General features: G+C 40.0%; 1 protein-coding gene across 1 annotated transcript in view; it reads left to right on the forward strand.

Annotated features, from left to right (window-relative positions):
* The first annotated feature begins 2,096 nt into the window (after nt 1-2,096).
* The window catches only part of LOC111870251 (elongation of very long chain fatty acids protein AAEL008004), a 104,854-nt gene continuing 92,995 nt past the window's right edge, over nt 2,097-13,955 (forward strand). The window contains exon 1 of the mRNA XM_023862369.2: nt 2,097-2,196. The gene's annotated coding sequence lies outside the window, so the exon portion shown is untranslated. The remainder of the gene's footprint in view (nt 2,197-13,955) is intronic.

The following is a 13,955-nucleotide window of genomic DNA, read 5'->3' on the forward strand; positions in this document are numbered from 1 at the left end:
GAATTAATTAAATAATTTTTCTGGGGAGAAAAGCGCGGCCGGCGCGAAAGGCTGACAGCCTTACCGCCATGTTTGAGCCGATTGTCTAGATAATGTGGGACCCTCAGCGTCTCACAACCCTTTGGGCCTTCACGCCTGGTACGGGGATAGCTCTACTTTTTACTTAATATTATATTTAAGCATTCTTTTGCATTAATATATCATTTATTTCACAACTTTTTATATAGTCACCTTTTTCCACATTACATGGTTCGGTTGCATAAGGCCATCATCAGGTGTCTTCTATCTTGCTAAAATTGTTGCACTCTATGTCAAAATTTCGTATCGCGTATGAAAGCGATATTTCTTGATTAAAATAAATTGACCTTAATAAAAACTTAATTAACATCCCAATATTTTCTTCGTGGCCGTCGTCCTTTCTTCTCACGCCGTCTCAACCGGTCTCAACTATCTCCATATTATGAGAGGATAAATATTATGTTCCATTGCAGAAGGTAAGTGCACGAAATTTAAAAAATACAATCATACATTACGTCGGACGAGCATAACTACTTCAGATGAAGTGAGCAACTAATCAAACATAAGTTTTCTCATTGTGCGCCTGCTAATCTGGAAACCAGTTGCCTGCTTGAAATGGGCGACATTTCTCGGAAGTTGCCTCTGCGTTGTGTTTGCCAGTTTCCTTGGTGTGCCTTCGCCTTTAATGTTTGTATTAACTGGTTTTCTATACAAAGAAATTTTTCCTACAAACAGTTAGTCCTAAACTTCGTGTAATGTCTATAAAAATAATGTGTTTTAATGTAAACTATTAATTCACTAGGAAACCAAATAGGATATTCATACCTTTAGTGTAGCCAGAAAGAATATCCAAATCTATGGCTTGAGTTACAGGAACATTCAATCTCTCAACATCAGCATTAACACGCGTTACGTTATGTGATGAAGACTAGTTACAAGCAGATAAACATTGTAATTAATAATAATAAGAAGAAGAACAACAACAACAACAACATACAAATGGGAATATTGTGATGTGATGAGTTACAATTTGATTGGAGTGGTCTAAGACGGAACTGAACTACATATTGGTCTTTCATGCAGGTAGTAACATGAGCTCCATAAGAAGAAAGGAAGCTTGGCGCGTGGAAGACCTGAGGAACAGCACCACGCAGGACGGCCCGCTACGTACTGGGTTACCCCTTTCTCTGCTTTCTGCGGCCCCAGTGGTTTGCAGCATCCCTTCGTTTCATGACTGAGATTTCTTCTGTTACGTTCTGTCTCTCCGGGCGAATGTCGGGATAATTCATTGAAACAGGTAATAATCTTCTATTCGAAAATAGTGTAATCTTAAAATGAGGTTTCCATCTAATTCGTGCTATGTAATGCATGTCGCAGAAAGGATGTCTTCGTGTAACACGAAAATCAATCTAAGAGATATTAAGGTAAACAGGTAAAATTGTTCATGTGGTTAATTAAGGAAGCACAGTACCGTGAAGGTGTACGGTGAAGTGGAGTTATGGCTCCACCACTCTTGATCTCCGCACTAGATGGAGGTCAGTGGTCAGTTTCACACTCTGGCCACTTTACTATCGGGGAAGAAGTCAAAAGTATCCATTGGATAGGAGGGCTTGGTGGGCCCCAGAGCCCGTCTGGATGTTACGGAGAACAGAATCTTATTGTTTTTGATGGGAATGAAACCCAGTCCGCCCAGCCAGTAACTATGCCAACTGAGCTAACCCGGCTGTTATCTAAGAGATACATTCTGCCGGAAACCCAGAATCTGACTTAAAAAATATACATAATTATTTGCCCCATAAAGAATCCGCTCTTTTTAAGTGATTGGAATACCCAGACACTGGGCACAATAATAAGTTTGTGTATTTCGTTTCATACACTCACAACATATTTTCCTAAGAAACGTTATGATACGATAATCCATGTTATGTAATTGTACACATTACAATCCTATTTCGTACTGTTTAGTTCCCTATATTCTCGTCAGCACTTTGTTCTCAAATAAAAATGAAGTAACAGGTTGTAATAAACAAGCGCGAAATGTGCTATTGCAAAATCACACAGCGAGGAATGTCCTGGCGTGGCGGGAAGCACAGACCGTGTCTAAGACTAGCCAGTTGTCGTTTGGCAGTCGCAACGACCAGTCAGCTGGCAGCTAGCTGAGGGGCTACCACTACGCAGGTCAGTTACACTTGTGCGCCATATCAAGTTCTCCTGAAGTTTTCGCATTTTTCTCGCCCAACTGCAAATGGGCAGTATGAGAAATGTTTTTCATGTGAGGAATGTCAATTAACGGGGCTTATAATTTTCATAATTCCATATACGACCTCGTGTTTCCTAAGCATAGTGAACCGTTTATTGTGATATGTAAAGCATGTTGTCTACTTAAAGGCTAATCGCTAGAACATTATTTCTATTTCAGACTGGAACTGATAGTACGTTTAATTTCGAAAAATATTAAATTGGTTAATATTTCTACAAGATTAATGACCATACTTGTGATATATTAACTTATCCCGCCGACAGGGGCAAGGTTTGCGGGGGTGTTCCAGAAATAGAAATTCCAAGAAAATTTTTGATTCATGTTAAATAAAATCTGTTAGGAGATTTCAATACCAAATTAAGTAGGGAAGATATTTTTATACGAAATTAATAATGATAATGGAGTTAGAGTAGTAAACTTTGCCACATCCGAAAATCTTGTTGTCAAAAGTATGATGTTCCCACATTGTAACATTCACACATTAATTGAGACATCTCCTGATGGGAAGATACACAACCAAACAGACCATATTTTGATAGATATGAGACTGCACTTAAGTTTACTTGATGTCCGATCATTCGAGGTAGCAGATTGTGGTACTGACCACTACCTGGTGGTGGTAAACGTAAGGGAAAGACTGACCGTGAGTAAACAAAAACGCAAAGAGTTCATATGCAGAGGTTCAATCTCAAGAAATTAAATGAGGTAGAGGTTAAAGAGGAGTATGGTGTTGAAATCTCAAATAAGTTCGCGGCCTTGGAGAACTTAGACACTTAGGTGGATGTTAATAGAGTTGAGAAACAATTAGAGAGAATACAGAAATTTCACAGAAAGTGAGCTGAACAACCATAAGTCATTGTTCGATGAAGAATTCATAAAATTATTAGACAGAAGGAAACAAATCAAATTGCAGTGGTTAGGCGATCCAAATGAAATAAGTGAGGATAATCTGAGCATTATAAGACGTGAAACCAGTAGGCATTTCAGGAACAGAAAGAGGGAATATCCGAAAGACAAAATTGGTGGGCTTACAACGAACAGTAAGAACACCCACAGCGGCGGCTCGGGTTCGATCCCGGGCCTGAACAAGTGGGATTTGTGGTGGACAAAATGGCAATGGGGCGGGTTTTCTCCGGGTACTTCGGTTTCCTCTGCCAATCTTCATTCCACCAATTGCTGCACAGTCACCATCATGCATCATCTGGGGCTGGTACAATAGGCCAGAAGTGGCCACAGTACCAAGTGGACTCACTCTCACCCCACTAAGAATAATAAAAAATTGTCAGTTAGGTATGGTTGCAGAGTAGTAACACTGACCATAACGAAACAGGGCCATATTTCCCGGTAAAAATTTATAAGTAAAGTAAAGCTATCCCTGCACCAGGCCATGATGACCCATAGGGTTGTGAGACATTGAGGGTCCCACATTATCTAGACAATCGGTTCACAGATGGCGGTAAGGTTGTCAGCCTTACCCGCCGACCGCGCTTTACTCCACAGGAAAATTATGTAATTAATTCCTGGTACTCATTTCTGTTGGAGGCTGAGTCGACCCCAGGGCCATAGTGCGGCTGAAAGGATTAGGTAAATTGAAAAAAATCCAATGACCTCATCGGGACTTGAACCCGCGACGTTCCGGCTTGTAACATAGCTCTTCAAGTACCAACTGTAATGTTTATAAATTCAGTGGTTTCAGAGGATTTGCAGGCGACGAAGTAATGTTACCTCTCCGTTAAGCTTTCATATCTTGCACTGGGTGCGAATGTTTGAAAATGATTGAGCATAAACATGCAGTGGCCAGATCTCCTTGAAACCGCAGCTGAATGAGCAGAAGACAGCAAGCTGACCTCGACGATCAATTTAAGGATATTTAGAATAAGACTTTCATGCAGGCTGTACGCAGTTGCAGCACTACTCGTATATGAACTAATTGTTAGGAGTGATAGAAATTTCTGGAACACGTGGACAGAATAGGAAGTAATTTAAAAAGGGAGAAAGCAGTCTTCTGGGATTTGGCACCGTGTATATGTGGTGTTAACCGACGTTTCGGAGGAACGTATCGCCTCCATCTTCAGGGTAGAAGAAAAATATAAGAAATCTGCAAGCGAAGANAACTGCATACAGTAAATAATATATACGCCATATATATATAATATAATTCACACATATGTATTTAGATTGCATTACTTTAGAATAGTTTTCTTCTTTGTTTTTGTTATATCATTATATCCGTGTGTCCTCTCAGTGACTTCTTATTAGTTTGTTCATATGTTCACGAATGTGGTAAAAATATGTACCGTGCCACCAGAAGCTACTCTTTATAATCTTTAATTTTCCGTTGTTATGAATGCAATTATGACGTCACTGCTTTGTCGCCACTGCATTTCAACTTTTCTCTCTAAATGTGGATAATACGAGTACACTAGTCTGAAAAGGGTTTCTACAGTTTTGTGAGTTAATAACATTTTGAAAAACGTAAACTGTAAAAGCCGATTACAGTAGCCGCGGGGTCTAAGATATGAACTGTCTTCACCCGCTCAAACACTGGGATCGTGGGTTTGAATCCCACTTGAAGCATAATGTTTGTGTGCGTCCATTCTGTTTTCGTTCTGGTCTGTGTGTAGGTAGGGGCCTTGCGACAGGCTGATCCCCCATCCAAGGAGTCCTACGGACTGTGTAAAGATTAAGAAACTGAAAAAGCGTCCAAGGCCTAACAAAGGGCGTTAGAGCCACAGATAGATAGATAGATAGACAGGCAGACAGACAGACAGACAGACAGACAGACAGACAGACAGACAGACAGATAGATAGATAGATAGATAGATAGATAGATCTGGGTCCACTCGGCACGGAGGCCAGTGATTGGCCTATTGTACCTGCCCCGGTGATTATGATGAAGGAGAGTTTGGTGAAATGAAGATTGGCAGGGGAAACCTGCCTATTTGACTTATTCTTCAGCTCTGAAGCTGGAGGTTTAAGGTTCCGTCAAACCTTTGGTACACTTATACCAAACTATAAGGCATCAAGTCTCAGAAGATTGCATTCTTTGCAGTGACTGCCGTAACAGCTTCAAATCGAAGTTGTCTCTGAGTTTGTGAAAATGCTATGCGCTTATACGAATTGTTATCGGAGAGTTTCCGGAATTGTCCAAAAACACAAATTCTGGCTTAACCTACTCAATTTTTGCTACCATTTCCTTCAAAATAGTCTCCTTGGGAACGTGTACAGCGATCCAATCGTTTTTTCCATGCTTCAAAAGTACCGTGGAAGTCATTTCCTTAATGCTGTCGAGGGCCGCTTGCGGTTCCCTTTGGATGTCAGACAGTGTTTCAAAATTTCGTCCCTTCAGTTTCATTTTCAATTGGGGAAACAAAGCGAAATCACAGGGGTCAAGTCCGGCGAGCAGGGAGGACGGGGAACGATAGCCACAAGCTCTGTGGTTTTCAAGGAAGTGTGGGCGGGCGCGTTGTCGTGATGAAGAAGCATTACTGCGCATGTTCAAATTTTCTGTTTAGATCTTCTGACAAACTCCATAACTGATTCCTGCTGTGTCATTGAGCTCATGGGTTGTTCAGTGACGGTCTTCGTGGATGATTTCTTGAATTTTTCAGCATTTTCTGTTGTTTTGCTCATGTTTGTTCGCCCTGAATCCCTGTCATCTTCCACTGACACTTGACAAGCCTTTAAATGCCAATTTCATTCAAAAACCGCAGTCAGGCTTAAACAATGTTTTCCAAAAGCCTCACGAAGCATTTCAAGGGTTTCGGTAGCGGTTTTACCGAGCTTCGCCCAAAACTTGATGCAGACACGTTGCTCTATTTTGCCATCCGTCGCAGACAAAACGAAACAAAAAGTCGAAAAAACACTCGTGTAAATAAAATGGTTGTTCACAGCGCAGAGTCACGTGGCAGTCTAATGCAATGGACTTTCTAAAGTGTGACCTTGGCCTCCCCTGTTCTCTTTCCTTTACCGAGGCAGTTACAAAACAACAGCGCAGGAACTTTCCGTTACCACCTGGTGTGTTATAAAAACACATGATTTATATACGAAATATGTTCCAACAGTTGTTATTATAATGAAAAATGTTTTAGGTTATATCTGATTTATTTAATTCAATTAAAATCTCTTGTCTACCTTTGGTAAATATACATATTATGAAAACTGAATTGCGTAAAAAACCAGGGTTGTATTAGGTGTTCCCTGTACTTCGTCTTATACATAAAGTAGCTCAAAGAATACAGGGATCATAAGTTTATTCCAGAATTCATTGTCAGATGGTTATTTGACTGCTTATATTTTCAATATCTATAGCACTGCTCACGTCATAAGGAGGTAGTGAAAGGAAATGTATGTTATCTGGCTATGTTTTGTAAAGTAGAATTCCGTAAGTTTCTCCGTTTCTTTAATTCCTTTCTGTGTAGTAGCAGGAAGCAGTAAGCTTATATTTCGGACACTGCTCCCTCGCCAGGCTGCCCTGCACAGTCTTCCTGGGATGCGTGCTCTTGTGCGTGATATAATAGCGTTCTTTAGGCCCGTCTACACCAGTGGCTCTGAAACATTCTTTTTTTGTTCGTGGCCACCTTCTGAGTTTTATTCACGTCTGTGGCCTCTCTAATTTTGTTTAATCATAATATATGTGATATTAATAATAAATATATACTCTATCAACATGGATATTTATATGAAATTGTATCTATACCTTCTAATATAAACCAAGCAAACTTCTCCATGGAAACAAACAATTTCTGGCAGTAGGAATTTTGGGAATTTATGACTGCCCTATTTCTAATTTTTTAAAGATATTGAAAATTCATAAGAATTACTTTGGAAGTCATTCTACTTAAAATAAATACAAAACTGCTGTAATCAATTAACAAAAATTTTCTTTTGTTGAGGGAGTGTATTCATATTTTATTGGAAGCTAATATTTTTTTATAATGAAATTTTGAATTATTATGCAATGTAATGCTTAGTTGTCGAAAAATAGTAGCTGAAGTTTGTAACTGATCTCCACAGTAGGGAACTGGCACAATAATAGAACTTGCGCAGAAAAAAGATCTTCCAAGCACTCCGAATACTGAAATGAAAAACACCTTAAATTTACAGAAAATGTGGTGGTAAAACTTATGAGAGAAGTGTGAAATATTTAAGAGTATAAAGGATCATTTTCCCAGTTGACCCTTTCGTTAGGGCTTCGCCCGCTCCGAGGAGGCGAGTACCTGTTTCCCAGTACTTGGAATTCCCAGATCTAAGATTGTGGCTTAAGTACAATAGGTTCTGATCCTTTTATGTACGGTACACAGAAACAAAAATATTGAGTTATTGTATATTATATGTACTGACTATTAGGCATACTCTTTTTTATATTATTAATAATTTTTTAGAAGTGAAAATTTAATGGCCCACTTAACAGTTTCATGGCCCCCCCATCTTTCCGACTTTTTCTTTTGGCCCCTCCGAAACATGCCATAGCCCCTGTTGAAAACCCCTGGTCTAGACGACAATTATATTAATGAATGAACAAACAAACAAACAAACAAACAAACATACAAACAATTTTTCTCAACAAACAAGCAAGCAAGCAGTTTAGACACTGTAACTGTGAATATTATAACACGTAGACCTTGAACCCCTTCGCATGCAACACGACATACATAAGCTATAACAGTCACCGTATGCAGAAACAAAACTGCAAGGACATAAAGGGAGCACTTTTGAGACCACTACACGACTTCTTAGTGTGCTGAAGAAGTAAACAGGTGTGGCAGGGACTTCCTGAAGGGCCCGTATGACAACTACGACAATAACAAAAGCCCGACGAACCTAGAAAACTTCCAGGTTTGATCTCATTTAAAATAAAATCTAAAATGGTTATAATTCTGGTATTTAACATTAAATTATATTCATTTTAATTTTAATTTTTAAACTTAATTTTAAAGTAAACGCTATTTTTGGAGATCAAATACAATATTGTTAACAATGCTCTACGTAAAGTGCAAATATATTGCAATACAGATCCGTATTAAGTAAAGAATTCATTGGCTAAGATCGTATTTCAATGATTAGCCTGGTGATGACCCTGTGGAGTCGAAATATACAGCGATGCTTTTGCCAAACAAAAGAATATTGGTGCGTTAGTATCGAATTGTTTGTCGATATAATTGTCGTATAGACGGTTCCAGAAAACGCTGTTATAATGTCGTACACAGCTTACTGGCTAAAGCGGTCCACGTGAAGTTTACAAGCATCGAAATATCGCGGGGATGGTTAATACAGAAATGTTGATCCCTCGTGCTTTCGCGTTTGCAAGTGAAGAACTGAAGATAGGAGAGAGATGAAATGAGAATTTCATGTAATTGCCCAGCACGGAACTTCATATTTTGTATAGGCCGTCTAAGGCTCCTGATGTAGTACGAGTATAATCGAGTAGGCTGAAATAAGCTGGGTATGTAGTGTGGTGGTTTAATATGAACGAGAGAGGGCCGCGCCATAGCTCAAGTGGTTAGTCGCTGGTTTCCCAACACGGCGACTCGGGTTTGATCCCGGTTCTGATCAAGTGGGATTTGTGGTGGACAAAGAGGAGCTGGGGTAGGTTTTCTCCTAGTACTTCGGTTTCCCCTGCCAATCTTCATTCCACCAATTGCTCTACAATCACCCTCACCTATCATCTGGGGTTGGTACAATAGGCCAGAAGTGGCCGCAGTACAAGGGACTTAGTCCCACCCACTAGCAGTAAAGAACTGCAGATTGTGAAAGATGTAGAAAATCGGTCGCATGAGAAACAAAAAGACGGATGGGTGGATGACATTAAGACGACACACAGGGATAATATAAATTTAGAAAATGTGTGTAGTTGAATGAAGTGGATATGCACTGTCTTGTACTGTTTATATTTGTTTGTTTGTATTTCCTTGAAGCAAACTGCCAGTAAATCAGGCTGCACTGAATCCACTGACTGAATGGTAGTGAAAGATTAATTTAGAAATTAGAGGAAGGAAACGGTCACGAACTAATTTAAAATCTTCTCACTGAGGTGGCCCGAAAATGTCATTTAGTTCTTGTCAGCTTAAAAGACTCGAACCGAGAACCTTTCACATACAAATCAAGAGCTTTACGGCTTGAGAAAAAAAATTATCAGAACCGAAATTCTTATTTCAGGTACTGAATATTAGAGTTCTATGTACAGACTTCTATGGTTGTATCAGTACTTCGACACAGTACTAGCGTCTTTCTCCTGTAAACTAAAACTTTTAGAAAGAGGGTTAAGAAAACTGTTACAATTACAGAGGCCTTAGGCGGAGTTAAATGAATCAAGTGAAATAATGTGAAGTGTCCTAATTCGAGCACAGTGAAACGAACACGAGCACGTGCCCTTTTATAAATTTACATATTTGGATTTGCACTGTGTGTACCTTGTTTATTGTATGTATTTTGTTTTGTATTGTTCCCTTATGTTATAGTCTCTCCTTGTCTGTATCAGTGTAAGTTCTACTGCCACCGCGTGAACACCCAATTGCAGTAAAATAATAATAATAATAATAATAATAATAATTCAATTCAATTCATGTTTATTTACGTGCAAAAATTTAACAGCACAGTGGCCAATTACAAAGTTAGCACGACTATATAAGGTACAGAAAATAATTAAAACAAAATACAAGTATGACAAATAAATCTGTGAACATAAATCTAAAGAAGACTGAACTATATACATACATTTATGAAATATTACGAATCTTGCTAATACTGTTAGTAACTAAATACTAAGATAAGACACCTGTGAGTGATAGCNCAAAGATTTTGAGATCATCAGCAAAGGTTAGAAAATGGGAATGTCTTATCGAGTTACAGAGGTCATTAATGAATTCATTAAAAAGAAGAGGCCCCAGAACAGAGCCTTGCGGCACCCCGGAAGTTACTCTAAGAGGCCGGGAGAGAGCATCAGACACACGGACCCGAGATCTCCTGTTAGCTAGGTAACTGCCAAGCCAGTTAAGGTATCCATCAGAAAATCCAAGGGAGCTGAGCTTATGCACTAGCAAAGTATGGGGCACGAGGTCAAAGGCGCTAGAAAAATCAGCATCAGCCTGACGCTGACTGCAGACAACAGGGGTCATAATATCTAAGAAGGATACCAGATTAGTGGCTGTGGATTTGGATTTGGTGAAGCCATGCTGGTTGGGATGAAGTTTAATGTAATGCGAAATATGATCGTGAATAATGANAACCGAAGTACTCGGAAAAAAGACCCGTCCCAGCGCCACTTTGTCCACCACAAATCCCACTTGACCAGATCCAGGATCGAACCCGGGACGCAGAGGTTGGAAGCCAGCGACCAGCCGCTTGAGCTATGGCGCGGGCATATTCCCATGGCTTGTGGCACCTGTTGAGATTACTTAGGGCCCCATACACACACACAGTTTGGCCTCCAGTTCGGCCTGCACAGTTGAAGACTGAAAGGCAAAACTGACGTGTGTGGTGCGGCCTGCCTTCCAATCGTTTGGACTGTTGGCCTGTGGGAAACCCGTCAGTCCGTCAGTTCTACCTGCAGGACCGTAGCACGTGACGTGTGTGACTCAGCAACATAGGCTGGAAGACCGTGATTGTGGCATGAAGCCTGCCGCTTTATCTGCGCGTGTATGGGGAAGGAAAGGGAGGGGATAAACTGTGAAAGTTTTGCCTGCAAGGTCGATCGGAAGGCCAAACTGTGTGTGTATGGGGCGCCTTAATAAATTCTTTAATGATCTTTCCTGTGTTTAATAGGTAAAGATCAGTATAACATATGCAGAGGGTGTCAGGATTTTACGTTATAATTTAAAGAGGTTATTTAATAGTCCATTATGAATGAAGATCATTAAATGGTATGGGTCCAGTTATCAAGGGTTGTAGAGCTATAAGTAAGGGGAGTGACGTTTCGGCTTAAAATTTGTGTGTGTCACTGCGCAAGCGTGTTGGAATTCAGGTTCGTACTAAGAAGGAACCACATAATTGGCCACGGCGATCACTGAGCCTCAGCCCTCACTATATCTGTGTGTGAGGTTACATGAACATCTGATTGGTCGCGCTGCCGATATGCGCACACGCAACGAGACACTATTCGTCACTTCACACGTTCTGCTGTGAAACGGTAAAGAAAGTACATAGAAGTTCGAGAAGGACATTTTGAACTTATGTTACAGCAGCGAAACTCCTAGGTACGTGAAATCATGTGCAGTGTGAGACTTCTGTTTTTTTTTTAAATTCGCTTAGTGGGGGGTGGATTCCAACTGGATCCACTTGGCACGGCGGCCACTGATTGGCCTATTGTAGCCTGCCCCGAGTGATTATGATGATGGAGAATTTGGTGGAATGAAAATTGGCAGGGGAACCCGAAGTATTCGGAGAAAACCCGTCCCAGCACAAATTTGTTCACCACAAATCCCACTTGACTAGACCCTGGATCGAACCCGGGCCGCCGCGGGGGGAAGCAAACCACTAACCACCTGAGCTATGGCGCGGCCCGTGACTTCTGTTACAACAAAGGATTGATACCATCTCAAATTTCAGGAATCACAACTCTGCAAACGTTAAAAATATTACGTCCCATGTTTATATAATATTTCATATTAAGAGTGATCTCAGAAATAATTCCCTGCAGTTAAAATATGGGGGGGGGGGAATACTGAAGCATGAAAAAATATATTTCGTTAAACTTTAATTGACCTTAGAGAGACAGGATGGGATGAAATGGACTGGATAGATCTGGCTCAGGATAGGAACCAATGGAGGGCTCTTGTGAACACGGTAATGAACTTTCGGGTTCCATAAAATACTGGGAAATTCTTGAGTAGCTGCAGATTTGGCAGCTCCTCCAGAAGGGCTCAGCTCCATGAGTAAGTAAGTAAGTAAATTATGATTTTATTTACATTATTCATTCATTCATTCATCAATGACTCTACAGCCCTTTCGTGGACCCTTGACTCTTCTTCAGTTTCGTAATCTTTTTTACATGGTAGATCAACCCGTCTCAAGGCTACTACCTACACACATGACAATACAAACACAGAATAAAGACATACATCCATGCCTTGAGTGGAATTTGATCCCACGATTCCAGCATTCGAGCGAACAAAGACAGTTCATGGCTTACACCGCGTTTCCACAGTGATCGGCTTATTTACATTATGGGAGAGCATACTTTTCGTGAAAGTTTTTTGAAGATGTTATGAAGGACCCAAATATTTTAGCCTACAGTCCAGTCAATGCAGTACTTCAAACATTGTTCTAAAACTCTCTCAGTTATTCAGCTAGGGATGTAATGTCCTCACCAAAATATTCCCAAAATATGAAGCTTTAATCTTCAAGACATAATTTTTAATTTAATTTCAAATTTTTCTAGTTTTACTGAAATTTCATTATCCTCCTACCTTGAATGACCTTCTGTTATGAGTATTTATTACTATAATAGATTTACGTAAGCTTGTTTCACAGTTTACAAATTCAAACACAACCACATTTACAGAGTCTGTACATCTGCGAAACCACATTCGGAATATTAATGCAGTACATATAAACAAACCATACATGACAGTCGTAGTGAGCTGTGGTCTAATTGACAGCACTTCACGCGCGGTACACACGACGTCTCATTTTGTTGCAAGAGCAGCAAAACACTGCAGACACAAATACTGTTGAGAAGAACAAAATCACTAAGGAACCGGGTTCTCGCCACTCAAGTTGCTATTCAGGTAGGTTACGTCCGGTTGAGACTTGAAGTTGACTGCTCACCTGTATCTGGTGCTTTGATTTGATATATGAGGAGCTATGCCTCCATTCCTCTCTAAGTCTTCATGATGCGGAGCGAAGGAGCGGATTTATTATGATCTATCCGTAAATGCCAAATCTGTCGCACGTGTTACGTTCCACCTGAGCATCTCTTTAGCCTATTTTCTTTATTTTCAAAGAATAAAATTATGCTTATGCAATCACTTGTCTTTAACTTTTTAATACCTGAATCAGTCTTTATGGAGCTGGTATATATATCATGACATCTGAACCCAACTCAATGGCGTAATTCATACATCCCTGTCATCAGTCTGTGTGTCCGTATGTGTATCCCCTAACTTTGATAGGCAACGGCTCGCTAAAAGCGTTACAGCGGCAACAATAAAAGTATTTTTGGACACGTCGTTTTCTGTGCTGTCCGTGTCGTATCAAGAAAAGTAGGCGATTAGTTCTTCCTAGAACTTCTTGTTCTCTTATCTACATACGCATCTAATATTTGTCTGTTCACCCTTTCCTCCCTTGTTCCTCCAAAATGTCGTGTCTTAGAAAAGAAATATCAAATACAAAGCTGTTTCTCTTGGAAGCACAACCTCTTAAATTATTAATTTTGCTGTCATACGGGTGGTTTGTGGTTAAAATCAAAATATTTACCCAGTATTTGCTCCACAAGAAATGCATTGTAGACCATGATGATAATGATTACGCAAACTTCGTATGACTTATAGTAACCATGGTCACGAAATACGTTTAGATTAGATTGTGGCGTGATGGATTTTAATTTTTTCTTCTAAAAACATTTTCTAATTGTGGGCTAGAACTGTGAGATCACTCAGTTTTTATTCACCACAATAACAAATTTTCGAATGTCAACAGATTGCATTAACTTAACAATATATAGTAGGTCACGAACGAG

Source organism: Cryptotermes secundus, unplaced genomic scaffold (assembly GCF_002891405.2).
Source record: "Cryptotermes secundus unplaced genomic scaffold, Csec_1.0 scaffold75, whole genome shotgun sequence".
NCBI classification, from domain to species: Eukaryota; Metazoa; Arthropoda; class Insecta; order Blattodea; family Kalotermitidae; genus Cryptotermes; species Cryptotermes secundus.